Source organism: the organism of the source record quoted next, unplaced genomic scaffold (assembly GCF_019419815.1).
Source record: "Pyrus x bretschneideri cultivar Hongxiangsu unplaced genomic scaffold, Pyrus_bretschneideri_v1 Contig100, whole genome shotgun sequence".
Taxonomy (NCBI): domain Eukaryota; kingdom Viridiplantae; phylum Streptophyta; class Magnoliopsida; order Rosales; family Rosaceae; genus Pyrus; species Pyrus x bretschneideri.
This window is the reverse complement of record NW_025999392.1, coordinates 987350-1008045: the sequence shown is the minus strand read 5'-3', so window position 1 is coordinate 1008045 and position 20696 is coordinate 987350. Positions and strand designations below refer to the sequence as shown.

Sequence of the window (20696 nt, the reverse complement as noted above, 5' to 3'; positions counted from 1 at the left end):
GGTGTCAGTCCTGTCCTAGATTGCTATAGGGAATTAGGACTTGTATGTGATGTGCATAGCACCAGTCTTCACGTGATTGTAGTACTAGAGCATTAATTATTATTACACTCAATCATGTTCATGTCAAAATATTTCTGCATGAACTCGTGTGTCAGCATATGTCGATGAGCACTCATATGATATGTTTGTTTATTGGAGTTATTATGATTACCGATTATTATGTGTTTATTTACGAAATATTGTGAAGTATTGCATTCTCGAGATATTACGTTTTACAGTAAGTATTTCCATACTATACGTAGTATGCTATTTTTGGAAACTATACTTATTTTATGGCGAAGGTTTATTACGTTTTCGAAAAGGTTTTACAAAGCTTTATTTTTGGGCACACTCACCCTTGTTGTTCGCCCCTCCAAGTTATAGTGGAAGAGTTTTTATGTCGACCAGGATTCTTGGCAAATGTTGTTATAAAAGATTACCTTCGATGGTATAATTCTTATCCTACTTTTACTGTACTTTACTTATACTCTAACATTACGTGTGAAATGGGTTCAATCCCACTCACATGTGACTTTTGCATTTAGTCACTTTTAGGTTTAAATTTACCCACATTTTTCACATCACCACACTTTATGGCTTCATCATCTGCCAGCATAACTTGATTCGGAGTCTAGGTGAACATTCCTGGTTGGGATGTGTCATGATATATGTGGAAATGGGGGCTTTAAAAGATTATATCTTCAAACTTTTAAGGATTTTAATTAGTTATGATATACCAATAGATTTATTATCAAAAGTTATCTCTTATAATGATAAAAAATTAAACTACAAATATTAAAAAAAAAAAAAAAAAAAAATTAATGTAGCTCAAAAAGGCCCAAAATGGTTTCATACGGAGCCGAACTCGCGCATAATTACATGCAAGTACTAGCACTTGACAACTCCCCTAAGACAACCTTGTGAATTATGTTCACACTCATTCTATATGTAGTACCTTATAAAGGTTATTAAAATTCATGGGTCTCTAAATTGGGGGCCTTGAGCGCTTGCACGCCTAGCACCCCTTAGGGCCGGCCCTGGTCAGGATAGGCATACCCAAGTAGGACAAAACAATACCCTGTCAACCACCAACATGTAAATTATGCTCATTTTCCACCATACACCTGTCCACCTAATGGAAAGCCTTTGTCAAAAGTGAGACACAAAAAGAGATTGTATTTGTGCTTGCCTCTTTGAGCACAAAATACCATATTCTACTGTAACACTTGGAATATATATATACATATGTAAATTATAGGAGTAAAATTATTTTAGCTTTTAAATATTAAATAAGTAAAAAAAAAAAAAAAAAAAAGACAAAGGATGAGCTATACATGCAGACATCCCAAACTTTTCCTCTTATTCCCAACCGTCACACGGTGGGGAACCAAGAGAATATGATTTTGTTCATAAATTTTGGGGTGATGTGGGTAGTCTAGAGGGGTGAGTAAGCATTCTAAAATAGAGATGTAATGATGGGGTTAGAGAATATTTTTAACTCTCATAGAAAAACTAAAGGAGAGCAAGAGGTTTTGGAGAGGGAAAAGTAAGAAAATGGAAAGAGGGGAGCATAGAGTGTGCCTGGTGTGCTCTTCAATTGGTACAAAAGGTTAGCTCAAATTAGTTAATTTTCTATTTTCTTACCACTGCAACTTTGATTTCTAGAAAACTGCAGTTCGTGAGCCTCACTTTGGCTCTTGCTTTCCCTCAATCCATTACACATTTTTAAAAGTCTTCTTATATATTTGAAATTAGACATGACAATGAACAAAGCCCAATTTATTTCACCGATTTTGGTTAAGATCTTCTATGGAAAAATATGATTTGAAAATGTGAAAAGAATTTAGAAATCTGCAGAAAAACTGTTTGTGAACTCAACTTTGGAGCTTGATTATTTTCTCCTCTTAAATCCGTTTTGAGAAACACTTATTAGATTAGAAACTAGGTTTGTTAAGCTTTAAAATCCAAGTAATTTCATCCTTTTTCCATGGAGTTTTGAGGGATGAAAATGGGGTCACAATATGGGGACTTAAACTTGGTTCATCACGAGGTTGCGATAGATGGGTATATTTGGGTAAATTTTTGATAGGCTAAAATCGAATCTTCATTTCAATTTTATACTAAATATTATTATTATTTATGTTATTTTAGGCCTGGGAGTGACTTCGGACACTTCGGAGGCTTCGAAAGGTATTCTAGTTAGCTGGACACGATGTAGGGACTCTATTTCTCGATGAAAGGTCTACATCATGTTTAATCTTTGTGGTATCAGTAATTATACCTAATATAGTAGTAATGCAATGCTTGTATGAAATTGAATCATTTGATTGTCATGGTTGTGTTATGGGTTGATAGTTTCCTCTCCGGTGTATTTTATATATCGACTATGTTAAATGTTATTATGTTTTGATAAATGGTTGAGCTATGTAAAATTGTTGGATTGAATATGTTGAGGTTTACAATTGTATCTATGAAATTGAAATGCTCAGGTTGCATTACATGATACAGAGTCAAGTGTTGGGTTGTGTAAAGCTTTGGTTAAACAAAGTGTTGGAAACTTATATGTGTTCAAGCATCGGGGGAAGGGCTTGAACATATAGTTGGGCATTGGGAGAAAGGCCTATATTAACGAAACTAAAGCTACTAATAAAATTCGGGGTTAAGGGAGGAATGGGAGTTAACTTATATTCTATGGTGTTTGAAACCAAGTGGTATAGGCATGGTATGGGACGTGTGGGTTTGGATGCCATAAATATAGGTTCGTGGAATTAGAAGGGAGTGAATTCATGGGTACTTCTTTGTCATATCATTTGTATTTTACCTTATTGTTTGATGCATGACACTTTGATTAACTATGATAAATGAACTTGAAGGGTATATGGTTCCTACTGGGCATGAAATGCTCACACCCTATTAACTATTGCAGGTGTATTGAGGAACAGGATGATGACTTGTCTCTAAATGAATAGCCATATCATATGTGTGTTGGTTCATAGTTGTACTTAGAATAAAGTGTCTTTGTAGCTTAAGAGTGTGTTGTAAGAGTTGAACTGTTTAAACTCAAGATGTACTAAATAAACAGATCTAAATGAAAATTTAGATGGCTCTGGTTTCGTCATATTTTTGTTGTAATATTACAATTTTTATTTTAACTAAGATACTATTCATGCCCTCTTTCGATTATCATCCTTATTTTCGGATTGGAGTGTGACATCTACCTTTTGAACTAAGGGCATGCTCATAAAAGGAACACATAATATTTTAGTTGATGCACCGTTGCTATTGTTATAAGGATGCATATGTTGGTACCTTTTGGCCTCATAGGCACAAATAACTTTTTGTGCATAATGGGCATATTTTTTGGAGTGTGCACATAACATATGGTATGATTCTACAAATTTATGAGACTTGATCAATGTGTCTAGCAATTGTGTGGGGCACTATAGGTAAGATGAGATGTTTGACAAGATCAACGATTATAACAGGTTATTGTATCCTATGTTTCTAAGCAAGGTCCATCAAGTTTTAAGTTCAAGGATGAAGCTGACATCAAATAAAGGTACCTATCTTTTCATGGTTATATGTGTAAGTGAACATGTTATCAGATATTGGCTATAGACTTGTGACTATGATGAGCTTTCATTTATGCAAACAAAATAACTCTTTTAAACTATTAGAGCATATTTATACATACTTTTCATCATATTCATTGATATCTTATGGCTATGTTAATTTGATATTCTTTACTAAAATAGCACTAATAATGTTATAAACAAGTTTGCATATATTTCATAAAACTCAACTGTTTCCTTAAGTTATTTTAAGGACGAATTTTTTGTCGGTTTTCACTATATCCAACTATAAGAAGTCTTGGAATTGAGTGTACTAATAACTTGTACTCTTGATTTTCTTTTGCTTAATGAGTTTTCTATAGGAAAAGAAAAGAAACAATCAACATGGAGGTTTGCTTTTGCTTTGGCATCGAAGTAGGGAGGTTGTGGAGGAGAGGGGGCTCTGTAATATGGTTGGAAGTCTGTATTATTACTTTTTGAGATGTACTTGGCCATGTCATTTTGAATGGATGTGTTGTTTTTGCTTGTGAATTTGAGAGAAGAGTTTGGGATAGTGTATAACTGTCACTCAGTTGCCTTTTTGGGATAATATGCTAAGTTTTAGGTAATTATTTTTTGGGTTAACCTCAATTTATTATTCTGAAGTTTCGTAGTTTTTAACATTTGATGCATAAAGTTTTTTTATACTAGAGTAATACCTCAAGTCTTAACTTTAGGACAGTCTCATACATTCATTAAGCTGGTTGTTAAGTTAGCTGTTAACTGATGACGTGATGCTTACGGGGACAATGATTGGGCGCCACGTGTCAATGTGGACCTACGTGAATATTAAAAATTAAAAATTAAAAAAATTAAAAAAATACTAAAAAACTAAACCTAAATCTAAACATGAACCCTTCCCCATTGCCCAGACCCCTTCCTCATCCTCCGTCCTCGCCGACTTGGTCAACATCCTTCATCCCTCTTGGGTATTTATCAAATACAGCCAAATATTAGCTCATAATTTAAAAAATGTTAGTTTTTATAAAAACTTTCAAATATGTTCAAAATATCACTTAAATAGACACAAATACCCTTAAGCTTTAAACCTAATAAATTTAAAAACTAAAACCCTATTAGATGAAGAGTTATCACGACTAAACCTAAAAAATGGTGGAGACCTAGTAAAAGCATTGACTGTTGGTGGAGACATGTGCACCCCTAAACAAAGGTGAGTGTAGATGGTTAATTTTTTTGCATTTTTCCTCGTCTATGTTTTCTCCTTAATTTTGTAGTTTCTTTCTTCAATTGAATATTTATGGAATAATGAACTGTCAATTTTGTAATGTTATTTATCTCAATTTTCCTTTGAATTTTATGTGCTTCGCATTTAATTTCCACACCTTTGCATTATTAAGGGTGTTGTTCTTGTCCAAGTTATGTTTTGAAAGTTATAATTAATTGTGGTAGTGAATCGAGAGATCTGTTGTGTTCTTAGAAAATGCAAAAAACATATTTTTAAGGTTTACGGAATAAAAATTCTTCTGGTGCATATTAGAAAAATTATGTTTCTTTTGTCAAGGGAAGATTGACAAACCTAATACCATTTGCCGATCTATTAGAGGAAAGCGAATTGAAATTCCTTTAGTGCATATTAGAAAAATTAGAGTTTACAATATAGAAAATTTTCTTTCTTTGTGTTTTTATTCTTCTTATTTTGGTCTACATATTGTCAATTAATTTTACTAATTAAAAAAAAAATTAGGGAATGCACCACTTGATTATCACACAAGAATCTTTTAATCAACAACTAGTTATTTGTATGAATTAAAGGTATTTGTGTCTATTTAAGGAAGATTTTGAATATATTTGAAAGTTTTTATAAAAAACTGATATTTTTGAAATTAGGGGCTAATATTTGTCTATATTTGATAAACATTCGTCCCTCTCCTTATTCGCACTCGCCCTTCCTTCACCACCGTCTTAACTAGACCCATCCTTCCCTTAGTCCATCCATAGCCAACCCGACCCATCCCTCCCCTAATCCTTCCATACCCAACCCAACCCGACTCAGTCTCCCTGCAACGTGTTCAAAATCGAAGAGGCCCTGGCCTTGCTAAGGAAGATCACACAAACCAGAGAGGATGCCCGAGCCCGACTCTGCACCCCACAGTGTGTGTTCCTTAGATTTGGTCTGCTATTTCAATGGCAGAGAGCTTCATTGGTGTGATGTGTTGTTTTGATGTAGCTAAAGGTGATGCTCAGTGGAGAACATAAGGGAGGACTTTGGGGTTTTTTTTTGTAGTTGCAGATGTCCAGAGGCCTATGGGCTATGGCTTTTTACTCTTGTTCGGAATTGCTACGATAAATGCCTCGTTGTTGTTGGTGATAGAGAAGACAGAGAGAGAACCAGGTCATGGTGGTGTTGATTTTGAGATCGGCTTTGGTGGTTGTCGAAGAGAGGAAAAGGAAGGGGTGGTGCAGTTGGAGGAAAGCGAAGGCCTACATCCCTAGGCCATTTTTTATTTGTTTAGTTTTTTTATTTTTTGGAAGTTTGAATTTTTTTGAATTTTTGAATTTTTTAATATTTATGTGGACCACATATTGACATATGACGCTTAGTCATTATCCACAAGAGCGCCAGTTAACACCTGATTTAATAGTCAGTTTAACAGATGTATGAGACTGTCCTAAAATTAATTACTCTGGGATGAAAAAAAACTTCATGTACCAAATGTTAAAAATCACGAAATTTCAGAATAATAAACAAGATTAACTCTTATTTTTTTTATACTATTTTTATTGTCAAACAATTATGAAATATAAATATATAAGAAGAAATTCATTTTATTGACTGCAATGATGATAAACATAAATCATTTACAACCGTAGGTTTTAACACTTGAACCAGAAAAAGTTAAAATCAAAGAGCATAATACCTATATGACAATAATGGAATAAAGACACATTAAGCAACGATTTATACTATTTTTGACAAGTGAAACAACTCTTGATGTAAGTTTTATTTGGAGATCACTAAAAATATATAGCTACAAACATACTTAACAATTTACTAGGCATGTGAAAATAAGATACCGGTTTATACACACCTCCTGGTTTTTAAGCTACATTCTAAATAAAATGTTGCACCAATCTATTTATGCATCTCCTCTCCTGGTTATTTAGAAGAATTTTAAGTCTCACTACCTAATAGTGAGTTCGGTTTCAATCGGTTAGGTTTTTTTGCCAAAATCGGCCGAAATTACTGTTCGACTCATTTTTTTTTAGTAAAACCTTTTTTTCTTTTATTTAAAGTTATGACAGCAGGTGGATGCCATCTCATGTGAAATTCAATAAATCCCTCTCATCCTCAATAACACAAATGTGTGCAATCCATATTCGTATACCTCATCAGTCAAGATAATCGTATTTTGAAAGACCTATGAGCGACTCCGATCTATGCCAAAAGAACCAAACAACGATAGGTAGAGTGCATGCTTCTTAGTTCTTACTTTGCTTTAGGTCTCTGAGAAATATTGAATTGTAGAGACTTGCTGATGAGCAGCTAAAATTGCAGAGAGAAGGCCGACTCTTGAGAAGGAAAAGAAAAAACTATGTTACATAAAAGCAACAAATCAAACATTACAGACTTAAGAGAATGAGCCACCGTAAACAAAACATAAATCATACTGCATCTTCTACTTAGGCCTCAGAGCAAACTAATTGATTAAACATGCTCGTCCAGGTATTTTTAACCAGTGAATGCTGAAAAAAATAATGAAATCGAGCTTCTTTGTTTGTAAGAGCACATATTTTCCTCAACCATCGAGCTTCTTTGATTAATGAAATCGGGCAATCCTAAATCAGATCTCTGTACCTCCTAAATCGAGCTTTTTTGATTGTTTGTCATGTGGAGACTGCATACTAAATACTTGAGTGAGTTATCTCTCGAAGCCACTTTTGTTCGTGCAAACTAAAACTTTATTGTTGCAACATACTTTTAAAAGAGTAAAAGAGTGTAGAACTCTTGCAGAGTCTAGAAAGCTATATGTGTATATGGCGTGTATTTGCCATGAAGTCTAGTAGGATGCTTGCATATTTCTAAGTGTATATTCTTTTGGTATTTCTCTAATTTTGCAGGAAAAAAAATGGGCTATTGTCATTCAGTTCTGATGACTCCCGTATTTCCCAGTGTCAAGTCTAATTATTTCAAACTTGTTAATGATGACCAGTATAACATAGGCATCATCAGGGAGACTAACATACCTTGACCTGACATGTCCACTTGGACATCAAATCGAGATATGATGGACGACATTTGAAAGGTGATGAAGTCATTAAGTGTATTGATGTGGAAAAATGTGAATAAACTAAAACCTAAAAGTTAATGTTACAAGAGTGCACATGTGAGCAGATTGAACTCATTTTACACGTGATGTTAGAGCATAAGTAAAAGTAAAATAATGATTATACCTTCAGGAGTAACCTCTGACATTTTAGAGTTTGCAAGAAATCCTCGTTGTCATTAGAGTTTTGTCACTAAATCCTGGAGGGACGAAAAACAAAGGTGAGTGGGTCAAAAAGCAAAATTTAGTAAAATGTTTTCAAAAAAGTTGTAACCCCTCACTGTAAAACAAATATTAGTTTCCAACATATCATACTACATATAGTATGAAAACAATTTCCGTAAAAATCAATAATTTACTGCTACGGTGAATCCCAATATCTCGCATATAAGAACAAATAATATCGGATGCTCATCGACATATGCTGACACATGGGCTCATGCAAAGATATTTCGACATGAACAAGACTGGGTGTAATAATGATGTACACTCTAGTACTACAATCACATGGAGATTGGCACTAAGTGTGTCACATACGAGTCCTAGGTACCTATAGCAATCTAGAACAGGACTGACACCTACAATGGATCTACAGTAATTTTATAATTCTCAACAATATAACAATACTTCTACAACATATGTATAATCTTGGTATAACCATATGAATTACCGTAATGCGTGAAATAACCTTTTCTTATAAGCGTTAGTAATATCGTGGCATCACATAAAAGTATGCATAATCGTGAATCCCGTAAAATTTAATCAATATTTACAGAAACTAAATAAACATATAATATATAAAAGCAAAGACTCGTTCATAAATTATGTAGTTGGGTCAAACCCTTCTCACTGGCTTCGAAGGTTCTTGCAATTCGTTTCACCTAGAAGCAAAACCATTTACCTAAATATATAACGTACTAACGTAAATTCGCATATTCGTACAAAGTATAGTTAATAAAGGAACCATATTAAAATGGTCAAATTTGAAAAAATGGAAGGCGGATTTGGATTCAGCATGTCGAGAAATTTGAGGATGCACCTCAGGCTCCTCCACGTGCTGCGTCACGTGCAACCACAAGGTGGCTGTTATGGCTACCACGCGCCATCCACCATGCGTGCTTACCTGTCCACGAGTACCACTGTACCTTCCTCGCGAAGCCAATGAGCTAGCTGGTTTTTGGTCCAACTTCCAGAGCTCTTTTCGAGCTCGATTCTCCACCATTTTCAATGCTTTAAAACCAAAATGAAGCTTAGATGGTAAGGAACAACTCTATACCAAATTGAGGTTGAGTGCTAATAGATGTTGGTCAGAAAATAGGCTGGAAAGTGGTGGGTCAGTCGTCGAAAAACTGGAGAGAATTTCCCTCTCGCTGTTTCTGTCATAAAACCAGCCAAAAAATCACTTATCAAACCTAAAATTTATATTAAATGATGAGATGAGATCATGGAAGTGTTGGGTAAGGAGTGGGCCCTGCTTTTTCCACATTATCATTTAACAGCCAAATTGATAGAAAATTTAATAGAGTTTGACACTGCAATGAATTTATAAGTTGATGTATGACATTGTAATGTTTAAAACATGAGGTATGAGATTGTGGTTCGAGGTAGTTTTGTATAATTCACCCTTTGAATTAACAACAATTTAATGCGTAATTTGAATTAACATGGAATTTTTTTTTTAACAAAATTAACATAAATTATTAAATTTCAAATATCTAAACTCCAAATCAATTTTTCCTTTGACTGGATTGAAATCCCTAACAAGGTTTTTATCAAAGCCCGTTTATGCACCGTATCCTCTATTTGTACGATTTCTTCCATATTCAATAATGAATGTCGTACTTGACTTCAAACAAAAAAAAAAAGGAGTAGTATCCTCTCCTCTTTCCATTCTCTTCTATTCTCTCCTATCACATTCTCTATTTTGTCTTTCTCTTTCCATAAGTAATTAATATAAAATGTTGACGTGGTTTAACAGTAACCGTTCAAATAGAAGATGAGGGAAGGGGAGGAAAAAAAAGAAAAGAAAAAGAAAACTAATGAAAAAGGTTTGAAAACTTTGAGTTTTAATGATAAGAACAAAATAAAGGGTAAATAGAATGATACATGGATTGACTTTTTAGTGCAAAAATACAATTTTTTGTTAAAGTGAACAATACTGCAGATTTTTCGTTAAAATTCCCTTAAAAAAAAAAAAAAAAAGGGAAAGAATCATACTAAAAAAAAAAAAAAAAAAAAACTCCAAAATTTGGAGTCTAAATAGGTTCTCTCTCCCGTAAAGGCGGGAAGTACGTCCTCGCTCCCTCCATAATTTTCTTTTCTTTTTTTTTTTTACCCCTTGTTTCTCAATTTAAGTTCACGATTCCGTTACACACTCAAACTCTACCAGTCTTTCTCCCCACATCCCTACAAAACCTCCAATTTCAATTTCACTACCCAATTCCAAATTCCCAAATTCCCAATTCCCAATCCAATCCATGGACGATTCAGTTCAGAACGAGCCGCCGGAGACGCCTAAACAGCAAGTTGTTCGCCGGAAACTGGTCCAGACCACATTGTTCCCTCTCAAACCCCAGCAACAGCTCCAGGTAAACGGCGATCTGAAGGCCGAGAGATGGAATGCTGGTGACGACGAGGGCAGCAACAACGAGGACTTCTGTGGGAGTCAAAGCAAGACGAAAAGGAATTCAAAGGGAAATAAGACGCCTCCGATTAAAGCCCCTAAGAAGGTGAATTTTGTGCATTTTTTTCGGTAGTTGATGAGCTTTGTTCTAATTCTTATTGTACATTATGTGTTTGGAATTGATTAAGAAATTAATATTTTTTATGGAATTGAACTGTTTGGAATTATTGTTTTTGAAATTAGAACGGTAAGCGATCGGAGAATAGTACACCGAAGAGGAAGAAGAACGGAACTGAAGTGAAGAGTGAAGATGCACCTCGAGTTATCAATGATTTCAGGCTAGAGGCTAGATTGAAAGCTGAGGTCACTACTTCTGCTTTTTCCTTCTTCAATCGTCTGATATGCCGGTGTTTCTGCTATATACAATGTGCTTCACGCTCTTTCCGATTGAACTTTGCTCAATTCATCTCCCCTACAATCTGCATATAATCCCAACTTAATGTTTAATTTAATTTTTATTTCTATCTTTGTTATTTTATTTGTTGGACTGTTCGATCGTTCATTGGGTTAATTAGCCTCGATTTTGTGCAAGCTTTGGTCTTTGGTTTGTTGTTCTAAGTGTCTTCTGTTTATACTTGATCAGGAAATGTCACGGGTATTTTCAGGAATGTTTTCTGGAAAGCACATACATCCATTTTTCTCAATTTGTAAAGCCGGAAAGTGAAGACGAAAGGCAACTGAATTTGATGGCGATTTGAGCTTCATTGGGAGCAAGGATGAAGAGATAACTAGTGGTCCAATTCATGTGTTTGAAAGGACTCAGGTATGGTTCTTTGGTTTATCGACGTGCACAATGTATATCACATTAAATTTCTTAATTTTCAAATGCCTAAGGATTAATTGAAGTGGTAGCCAGCTGCCTAGCCGCTAGGCATGGCCAGGCGACACTAGGCGGCGCCTAGGCAACAGTAGGCAGGGATGTTTGGAACAGTGTATATAGTCAGAGACTCAGCTGTTCTTTTAATTAGAGATTGCCTGCTGTTAGCAATTTTTGCTGGTAATCACCTTGATAGTTGGTCTCTATCATTATTGGTGACTGATTTAAAAATTAATAAACAATATTTTTTCTTCTTCTCTATTATTAATTAAATATGCTATTTCTTCAGATCAGTGGCAAATTCTAAGGGTTCACAGAACAAGTCTAGTGAAATCCCTGTTTGTCGATGCAAATGATGTGACAGACCATGAGATGGACGATGATTCCTGTTTGTTGATGGCCATATCAGATGAAGATTCTCATGAGGCAATTGAAACCTCTGTAAAATCTGACTCTTAAGGACAATCATAACAAAGTTAAATATCTGGTACTTTTTGACAATGTGGACATCATATTTCTTGAAGATCGTGGTTTCATTGCAGCAATTCAGCAGATAGCTAAAACAGCCAAGGGGTCCATAATACTGACTAGCAATAGTAAGAGGGTTACTGGTTGAAATAGTTGCACTCTTGAACGTTTGTGTTTCAAAATGTGCAGAGTCTTATAATGATTGTGTTAAATTGTAGGTGAAAATCCTGTCCTGCCAGACAGTTTTGATAGATTACAAGTACGTTTCATGTTGCCATCACCAAAGGAGCTGCATTCTCATGTGTATATGGTATGTGCTTCTAGTGCATCATTTTCTGATTCAAATTTCCCATTATGGATCACTTGAAATCTATATGTTTCGGAAGATCCTTATGCATCTTCAGTTTCTGGTGCCAGGGTGGAAGTTTTAGAAAGGGTTAGGCGTACATGTTAGTCGTAGTTAGATCTATATTTTCCACATTATTCTGTTAAGGTTTTGTGCAACTTTTGTTGATCAAATCACAATACCTGTGGAATTTCAAATAATCTGCAATGGGAAGGTTGGGCACATGAATTCACATGTTTAGTGCTTGACTCGACTTTATTTTACAGATGACATCGAAATTGATGAGTTAGACCAAGGGAATTATTTAAGGAAGAACAATATGATTCACACCTAGGCCTAATGATAGCATCACAGTCCTCTTTTCAGAAGATTGACAAATTCGTGATTTACCTTCTATTGAAAATAAAGTGATTATTTGGCTTTGAAAAATCATACAATGCAGATTATTGGGGGCTCAAGAACAGTTAAATTTTCAGTAATAATTAATAGGAGGTCATGTCGGAGATTTCAAACTACTAGAGGCATAGACAGGGAACCTGTTTTCCCATTTTTTCCTTCACTTTAGTTTCATGTTTTGAATAGATTTTCTTGGGAGAGACAGAGAGTGTAACATGGTTGACAACCTTGCAGTGCGCAAGGGGAGTGGCAAGTGTCTCACGATTTGCGAATGACAGTTTTTTTTTTTTTTTTTTTTTTTTTTTTTTTTTTTTTTTCACTTTTGTGGAGGAGGGTTTTTGTATTCTGATAAAAGAATATTAATGTCTATGGATTAGTCTTGGGTGTGAAGATGATTTTGTTTAAAATTGCGTTGGTGGAGTTAGTGTTATGGATAGGAAACTGATGCCCCTAGCTAGGGAGATGGGCTGTGAGACGGGTTGGCCTATTCACAGTTTGGATCTTCCTTTAAGTAGTGAGCGAGAAACGAATTATTTATGAGAAAAAAAATATGATGTACCAGTTTTAGGCTGACCAGCTCTAATTTATTTAGCTTCTCAGAAAACTAGTTGTAATGTCAAACTATGTAAGGTTACTAAGGTATACAATGATTGCCCGAGGATGGATTGTGACAATGAAGAATAATGCTAGCGACACCAAGTTGTGCACAAAATGATGTGTCACCAATCAAATTTTTACTTTAGTTCAAGTTGGAATTTGATTGATAATTGTAATAAAATTTATAGTGTAGAATGTGCCAAGTCATTTGGTGTATATACCCAACAATGAAGTGCATTGCTTTTATCATTTTTTGTCTTGTCAACTGCTTTTCTCATTTATTTAAGCCAATAGAAGTTTCTTTCTTGAGTAATCTTTATTTGGATCATAAGTCAGACACTATAATTTTTTTTCTTTGCAACAGATTGGTATGCATATACACACAATTTGGCCCTTATTTTATTTTTTATTTTTTTGTCAATAGAAGTTTGTCTTGAGAGTTCCATAGAGAAAAAGATAATCGTGGATTTGTCTCTGCAGATACCAAAATGCAAGAGTCGTATGGTTTCCTGCTATTTGATGTTGAGGCTGGCCATCTGATACTGCCAAATATATTACCATGGGATTTACCCTCTCAGTTATCTGATCTAGTAGAGAAAGAGATAACAAAGGCATTATTCAGGATGGAAGAAAGTCCAAGCTCGACGGAGGTAATTGAAGAAAACCTTCACGAGATAGAAGTGCAATACAGGTTGGACATGCCTTGTAATGGAATGGAAAGTTTAGAGGCCAAGAAGGTAGAAATGCTGAGCAGGAATGGCTCTCTTCATGACTGCAGTCAATATAAAGCTCAAACTGATATTGCTTCTGAGTCTTCCAACGATTTAGGTGCCCCTTTTCCCTCATGTCGGCGAAATGTTCGGAGTATGCATGCTGTTGTAATGTCTGATTCTGAAGACGAGTTTATGACCAATGGATATCCTACAGTTACAGATAACAATGAAGTCCTTGGAGTTAAGCCATTAGCTGTGGAGTTACCTAGTTTTGGAGCAGCTAATATAGATGGATCTTGTGAATGTTCAGAAACTGCAGATGAGATGCACATAAGTGAGACTTGCTACTCAGTTGGTATATCATGTGTACCAGAATCTTCTTTTCTTCCTGAAACTCAAATTGACAATATGCCAGAGTTATCATCTCAAACAATGTCTTCTGACCATGTTCCCAACGCCATTAAAAGAGTATCTTTAGGTGATGAATAACGTGGTGAAGCCAACAATCTTAATAAACTAATATTAGCACAGGCAAACTCTGATAAGTGGGGAAGTAATTGTGCCACAAATGCAGAGTATTCTAACCAGGAGTTGGATAATTCTCCAAAGGAACAAGTGGAGACTGTTGCAAGTGCTTATCAGTTGATGGAGAGTGTAGCCGCGTGGACTTTAATAAGGGCTCCCAGTTTATACAGGGGCAAAAGTCCTCAGTTGTGAGTCCAGATTTAGTACAAGATTCATGGGACAACCTTGATGGCTACCACATTGATCTTAGGCAGTATGTTGCATCCGAACAACCCAATGCCTCTTTGATTGTCATGCTTGCTGATCGAATGAGCAGAATTTGATATCAGAAACTGACATGTTTTCTAAAAGCCAATCACTGATAAGTGTAAGTGTCAATACTTTTTGGGTTGGATATTAGACGATTATTTGTATTATATATCTTTTATTTCATATTGGCAATTGGTAATTTCTTCAGGATTCTTTGGAACCATCAGTGATCCCCTTGGAGGAGTCAGATGCATACAGCTGGTGTGATAAGCGATTATTGTTGGTGTCCACAATAGGGCAGCATGGGTTTTGCTTCTATGCAAAACGCATTTTTTTTCTGTAGGATCAAAAAAAGGTTGTGTAGGGAGGGTGGATTTGGATGGGGAGATGCTGGCTAACACACCCAGTATGATGGCATTTGGTAAGCTAATTGGGTGGGGTATGAGAGCAAGTATGGCTTCATCTGCCAGAAGAAATTCAGAGACGTCCCTGCCAAATGCTACAAGGTATTTGGCTTAACTTCCTTGCTGTGGAAAAATGTCTGAAAACCTGTGACATTCATAATGTTGTTTTGAAATGCTTTTAATAGTCATTGTCTTGAATGAATTTTGAATTCATAGTTTCAACTTTTTATTTGTTCAATATTGCCAATGTTCACGTTTGCTGACCACTTTTTTGTGTAACACAACGCGCATTCATTGCAATGTTGCAAATATTTGTCTTTTAACTCATCTAAGGAGCATGCCAGATTTACTGATATCCATTTACTCATGGTGTCTGCATTGCAGTGAAATCCAGTCACATGTATTTGATGTAATTCAGTCAATTGTACCTTCAAGAACGTGCTCAAATTTGAGAGGTGGTGCACACCATGAGTACCTTTCTTCTCTGCACCACATTTCCACATCAGAAGCTTCTCATTTATCAGAAGGAGCTGATAAGACCATCAGAAGGAGGAGGTATGTACTCTTGATGTCAAATTGGCTTTGTTGCAGCCTTGTCAAATAAAAGTTGGTAATTCCCATTCACCCATTGTAAAGTTTTCCAGTGACTGTTTTTTGTTTTAAATTTGATCATATTTAGTTCAAAGATATGTTTAATTGAGAAGGTAATACCCAATTTTTTTTTATGAGGTTCAGTAGCACTTTATACGTTATTTCCAGTACTCAAATGTATGCTGTTATCTCCTATCTGACCTCCCCGGTCTCTGATGATGAGATAAAAGGCAGCGGCACAACAAATGGGAGGGTTAAAGGCCCGGGTCTTGACGGCTTCAAAGGAAATTTCTACCACTCTTTCTGGGATACTATTGTGGAGGAAGTGAATGGTTTGATTTGTGACCTCATGAACGACACTAACAGGCAGTTTCTTACATGACATGGTGACATGACACAAAAATGACAAAAATAACGGGTTTTGGGTCAACACGATAATTAATCGGGTCATTATCGGGTGACTTGTTAATAATGGGTTCTTAACGAGTATACACACTGGTAACACATGAGTAATCTGTTTTGACCCGTTAAGAAAAATATATTATAATTTTAAAGTTTAATTACTAAATTTTTTTATTATAAAATACAATAGCCATATTGTATATATTGATATATTCTATATTAAATATATATTTTTGTATTATTATTCTATCTAAGTTAAAAAAAAAAGTTTTATTCATTTATTTATTTTTATTATGAGAGTTTCTTAATATCATTACTAGGATAAATTTTACTTAACATGTTGTCCAAATTTAAAATCAACTAGTATAGTATTAGTATAGGCAAGAAGACACGCCTACAAGTACGAAAAATGTGAAAGAATATATAAACATTTGTGATTCATCATTCTTCCATGAGAAGACAATGGTTACACGTACATTATCATTTAGATTTTTAAAACCCTCGAGATCATCATGAATAGTGTTTTTTTATTTGAGTGTAAAATTAATAAAATTAATAATAATCATTGTAGAAGTGTAAGAAATGTGAAAAAAAAATATACAATCACTCGTGGTGACAAGCTTTACAACTTTCGTGAAAGGGTCAACTTCGAAATCTAACAGTATAATCCATAAACCTTAAATTTATATTTAACCGTCGATTGTCGTTTACGCTTTATTATTCATATTGAATTTTATTTTAAAATTTTATTTTTTGAAAACATGGTCTTTTGGGGGATGTAGGAAGATGAACGGTTTGAATCATCGATATCACGTCCTGATATTTACGGTTAATTGAAATATGAGTCGATGTTATATATTTTGTATAGGCTTTATAAACACCAAGTGATAGGAGCATATTTATGCGACTTTGTTAGCTTATTTCCTTGCATTTACTCAATTAGTTTCTATTTATTAGAGTGTTTTAAGTCATTTTCATGTGTTTGTAGGTCCAAATGACTAAAGTGGCAAGAAAAGGCAATTTGGAGCATTTCAGAGCAGTTTTGGGCTTGGAATGGATAACACATGCATGGAGCAAGGTGGATGGACGTTTTTGAAGATCAAAAGAGGCTAGGAATGTGCTACAAATCTGGAAGACATAATTCAAGACATTGAAGATAAGGAATCAGCTAAAACGAAGGAACATTATCCAAACCTTATGCAACCTTATCTTATTTTATCCTAACCTAATCTTATCCTACCTTAATTCTAGCTGCAAAGGGGACTCATTTTCACATTAAATCACCTAAATATCAGGTTCTAGAAGCTCTATCCTCAGCCCTAAATCTCTGCCGCACCGCTCTTTCTAGAAGCCTAGAAATCTGCCATGTATCCTATTCCCTTTCCTCCTAGGATTGTGCTATCCTTCTCCTTTACAAATTATGCCGTGCAATCCTTTTTCCTTCAGAAGTTGTGCCGTATCTAGCCTTATGAATACTACTTAGTGCTGCATAATTCTAGGACCACACACCAGAGAGCCTTAGAGAGAAAAATCAGAAAAATACTTTGTGTCGCAACAAGGAAGGAAGGAGAGAAGGAGTCTTGTGTCGTGCCTTGCATCCAAGGATTATGCAATCTGCCATTGGAGTGCTGGAGCGTTTCTTGGTTCTTTCTATCCTTAGTTTTAGTTCAATGTTTAAATTAGATTGGTTTTGTTTAATGCGAACATGTGGAACTAATTTCGTTGAGTTAGAGGTGAATTCAAAGCCATGAACATATATGTGATATGAATTGATTACATCTAGTTATTGTTTCGTAAAACATGAATGTGATTTACTTATCTGTTTGATTGATAACTTATTCTTGTATGTTGATTAAGGATGCATACATAGTTTGCATGCATGAATCTGATGCTAAAATATAATGGAATTTCACCTAATAGTTATGAACTTATATTTATAAGTAGTGGAAGTCATTAGTCATGATTGTGTTAAGTAAATCCATGGCAAGAATATCATGCAGTTCATAGTTACGAATGCCTTGTCAATGCTTATGAATTTCATAGAACTTAATGATCTTTGATGTGTATCTTTATCATGCACTTCATATAGGAACTTGATAAGAATAATTTGGTTGCGTCGCTGAGTCCAATTCAATGAAATTAGGAAAATCTGAGAGTTAATTAGTGCTGTTCACAATTAATTTGGAGCATTGTCATTCATGGTTTATTGGAATAATAATTGGAAATCGATTTGTATGCATATGTGTCATGTGTGGAGAAGGACTTTCTAGCTAGCCTTTCACCCTTTAGTTCACTCAATTTCGTACCAAACTTAATTTGTTTTTGCAATTTACTTAGTTTTAGTTAAATTCGTCAAAACAACCCTTATTTAGTGTTCTGAGTCTATTTAGTTTAATTTTCGTCCAAACTTCTCTCTAGTTCTTGTTTTGAGTCAATTTAACTTAGTTTTGTGTTATTTGCCTTTGCTTGCTGATAGATTTGGAAGGCTAGATGTAGCTTTCTTTTCAACCAACAACCAATCAACCTGCGGTAGGTTTTAGCGGCTATTTCCACCACTACTGGAGCTTTCGCGAAGGCTTCTCACTTGCCAGCCTCGACTAATTTGTCCAACAGCGATGCCACCTCTGCGCTGGCTTGTTAGGCTCCACCTTGCCCTTAGTTCGTAAACATCAATATGGATGCCAACTAGGTGGCTGCTACGGCTGTTGGGTTTGTTTGTGTTGTGGCGCGGGATTTGAATGGCAGTTTCAAGGTAGCTTGCAGATATCACATCAAGGCCTTCTGTGTAGCAATGGTAGAGGCGCTGGCTATTCTCCATGGGTGTAAGTTGGGTATCTCATTGGGTTGGAATTTAGTTATCATCGAGTTTGACCCGTCGGAATCAATTTCTTGCCTGAGGAATGCGCTAACAAATAGCAGTTGGGAAGCCTTTCTCGCTCTGGTAAAGAGCAAGAAGTGGGAGATTTTTTCAAGACTGTCGCTGGTCTTGGATCCCAACATCAGCCAATATAGTGACTAACCAATTGGCGTCGCATCGATGCAAGGAGATGTGCGACTTCACCAAGGCCAATCGACCTCCATCCTCCCTTATTCATGTCCTAGGCAATGATAGGTTACCTTGCCCTCCTTAGTATTTGTTGTGGTAATGTAAGGGGTGACATGTTAGCATTGTTTGAAGCATCAGGTTTTCTTGTACCTCTTTTCACTACTCGGCTTTGTTTTACTTAAGTTGTTTGCTGGCCTTTGTGTAGGCTTTCTATGTAATTTTGGCATATTTGCCCTAGTAATGAAATCTTCAGTTCACCCAAAAAAAAAAAAAAAAAGGTCTGCTGTTTTATATACAATTTCACCAAAATTGAAAAACAAAAATTGTGAAGTCATGAGTAAGTAATATGAGTTTCTTCAATTGTAGGGCTTAGCCCAAATAGGATATATCTTAATACTGATCGATAGGCTACTCACATCCCGTCATTATTCGGAAATATTGTCCTGCGTTGGAGGATTTCTTAAGTGAGCGGTTAAGGGTGGAACTGTGGGATCAAAATGATTGTTGGTAAACTTACAGTAGTTTTGTTTTGTTTGTTTGTCTGTTTGTTTTATTTATTTATTTTTTGTTTTTTTTGTCAAACAAAAGATTTGTCAGATTAAATGTTAGATTAGGGAGCTGACAAGGTTTGAACCACACTCATCTTCATCATTGTGGTAGAGGGTCACTTGCGGTAAACTTATAGTTGTTCACCAAGTACTAAAATTTGGTACTCTCTTGTGTCATCTTCCCTTTCCTTTTGTTCAAAAATCTGTTGTTCAATCCAACATCTTTAGCATTTAACAATTGTTACCCATTAACGTTATCGTTTGTCAAAAATAAGAAGTTTTAACGAAGAAATTTGAAATTATTACTAATAAAAAAATCAAGGTGAAAACCCCAAATCTCAGTTATTACATAGCTAGGGTTTAGAGTCATATATATAGAGAGAGAGAGGCTTTTACTGTTTTGCAGCAAAAGTGAAAGTTAGATTTACATTATGTGATATTATTGTACAGAGACTTCATGAGATGCAAGGAGGCTGGTGCTCAATGCTAACTCCTCTCTATTACATAGTTTTGATGGACTCCAATAAGCAGGCCTGGCCCAGGCCTAGTGCTGCCAGGGCGATGTCCGGGGCCCAAAATAATTTGGGGCACCAAAATTATTAGGGTAATATATTTATATATGTTTGCATAAGAGTATAAATTTACAAAATTTGGTTTAAGGACAAAGAAATTTAACTAGAACTGGTGATTTTGTTGTTTGAAATTAATGAGAAGGTCTTGAGTTCAAAACACCATGTTGTAAGTTTGAAATGCTAAGTGCATTTTACGAATTTTTGTTTGGTTGTTAATTTATTTTTACGGCAAATCGGATAAACGATCCCTGTGGTCATAAGGTATTCGGAAGATAGCCCATGTGCTAAAAAAACTCGGATTTAAACCCTTGTGGTGTACTCCGTTAGCAAATTTAATCCAAAAGTGATTTTTCCGTTAACTATGTATTAAAGGTGATTTTTTAGGCGCTCTCTCTCCTAAAAA

The 20696-nt window shown here is 35.3% G+C and overlaps 1 long non-coding RNA gene across 3 annotated transcripts; it reads left to right on the top strand.

Moving 5' to 3' along the window:
- Nucleotides 1–10057: 10057 nt before the first annotated feature.
- On the top strand, nucleotides 10058–17172 carry LOC103938076. 3 transcript variants are annotated; one of them, XR_007252847.1, is made up of 9 exons: nucleotides 10058–10665; nucleotides 10803–10922; nucleotides 11203–11382; nucleotides 11726–12032; nucleotides 12123–12214; nucleotides 13724–14848; nucleotides 14939–15236; nucleotides 15519–15689; nucleotides 17116–17172. It is a non-coding gene; the product is annotated as an uncharacterized LOC103938076 (long non-coding RNA). The 3 variants fall into 3 exon arrangements; XR_007252846.1 differs by lacking the exon at nucleotides 17116–17172 and adding an exon at nucleotides 15870–16341; XR_665885.3 differs by lacking the exon at nucleotides 17116–17172 and having other exon boundaries at nucleotides 15519–15834.
- Nucleotides 17173–20696: the final 3524 nt, after the last annotated feature.